At 39.2% G+C, this 2,099-nt stretch overlaps 1 long non-coding RNA gene across 1 annotated transcript; it reads left to right on the forward strand.

Moving 5' to 3' along the window:
* Window positions 1–275: 275 nt before the first annotated feature.
* LOC113720288 (uncharacterized) lies at window positions 276–1,850 on the forward strand. Its single transcript, XR_003455260.2, has 2 exons — window positions 276–370; window positions 1,692–1,850. It is a non-coding gene; the product is annotated as an uncharacterized lncRNA (long non-coding RNA).
* The last annotated feature ends 249 nt before the right edge of the window (window positions 1,851–2,099 follow it).

Raw genomic sequence — 2,099 nt, forward strand, 5'->3', positions numbered from 1 at the left:
ATGTAAAAGGTGAGCTACGATTTTTCAAAGTATTGCATCAAAACTGAAATTTTCCGTATTCCAAGGAAATGGAGTTTTTCAAGTACTCCTTATTCCTTCGATAATATTCAAATGTCTTATCCTTGAATTTCATGATGTAGACTTAATTTCTCTTGTACCTTGAAACCCCGCTTGAGAATTTAGATTTAGGATAATTAAGACTTGTTCACGAGATTTTCCTAAGTTTGTACTATGACACGATTTTCAACAATAGTAGGAATTGTAAATGATAGACTATTACTATTCGTTCAGGCGCACGCAAGGACCTTTAAGAGGATCCGACAGAGGACGCTTGAACTTCAAATTGAACCTATTGCCCTTGTTTGACTAGGTGAGTGTTCCATATAAGAATACGTAATTGAGTAAGTCTAGGACATGCTCATTTCATGATCGTTAAGTATTTACCATACTCATGCCTATTTAAGAAATATATATGCATTGCATATCGACATGAATTGGTTAAATGATTAACCCTATCAAATAATCTTGTAATCGCAATATGTGCTTAGCCTGCTTATTTATGCTTATTTGGTTAAAGTGCTCTTGTGACTCGTTATGTGACAATTTGGAAAATGAGTTCCGATCCATCGAAGTGCGCAGTGTGTACTTTATCACACTAGCCGTTCGAGTGGTGAAGTGTGTGAAATATTTTCTAATGAATCTGTGAATCTAAATGTGGTTGCGTCGTTGGGAGAATTCCTCGACTCGTGAATCAACTACCATAACTAATGAATCTGTGAATCTAAATGTGGTTGCGTCGTTGGAGTGAATCTCCTCGACTCCTACGTGGTAAAAGTGCAAAACGGCCAATGGCGGCCTATTAAAATGACATATGTCTACCAATTAACCGTAATTACCACCGTTTACCGTTTACCGTTTACCGTTAACCGTGTTTACGTACCATTTTCTAATATATGTGGTTACTGATTACTTGATTATCATAAATTATATGCTCATATGAAGTTGTCCATCATTGTTAGGCGAGTGTGTACTTTACCTCCCTCGACCTATTCAAATGATGAATTTTACTTTTGTAGAATTACCTTGTTACCTGTGCATGTTGTAAGCTATAAGCTGAACTTGGGCCCCGCCTCGGTTACTGACCTACTCGAGCCAGGACTGGGCTCGGTCGGGTAGGTTGGAACCCTGGACAACCGTTTCGGTATACTCGAGTATTACCACTGGAGGGATAAGGTGATGGCCAGTCAACCGTGAAGATCCGGGAGTTATAAGGTGCAGATGACCGACAAAGTTCCACTGGAACACCGTATCCTTTTGTGTTTGCTTTGCTATTAATAATGTTATTGCTCTCCTAGTTGGCATTCTCGGATAAGACTCCTCATGAGCATTAACCTCTGAGATGAAGCAATCCTTGTAATGTCCTTCTAGTCGGATGAGCCACTATTTGTTTGACTGAAAATTTATGAAAATATATTTATATGGCCATTCATTCCAAAAGTACTAGTTCTACATGTGTTTTCAAAGTAGCAATTACCCGTGTAATGATTATCACCTCATGGTAACATGCCATTGTGTAATCTAGAATCATGCATACGATATGCATAACTTACTTGACCTATTTGAACTGTTAGAGCGTCTTGGAACCTCACTGGGCTGTGTAGCTCATCCCACGTTGTGGTTTTCTTTTACAGGTTCTGACAACTGAGGAAGACTTGAGATCTACTTGTACTTTAAGCATGTAGTTTGAATTAAACAATGTAGCTTTTGTTTCGGGTTGCCACTTGAAGCTGGAAAAGTGTAACCCTTGAATTTGTATGTGGCTTGTATGAAATTTGTTACTTGGCTTATAATGATGTATTTGAATTATATGTTTTGTTTCTTGGGTTGTAATCGGGAAGGTATTTTAAGAATCGACGTTAGCTATCTTAAGGCACTGCTATCTCTGAAGTTAATGTGATTCTAGAGACCGGCCTATTTGGAGGGAAACGATATTGCAATAGATTAGGTTATACTTCGGAAGGACTTTTGCTAGCTGCTTGCGTGAGTCCTGGCGAGAATTGGGCAGGCGGCCCGCCAACCCTCTGGTTCGCTTTAGGGGG

This window comes from Coffea arabica, chromosome 8c (genome assembly GCF_036785885.1).
Source record: "Coffea arabica cultivar ET-39 chromosome 8c, Coffea Arabica ET-39 HiFi, whole genome shotgun sequence".
NCBI lineage: Eukaryota > Viridiplantae > Streptophyta > Magnoliopsida > Gentianales > Rubiaceae > Coffea > Coffea arabica.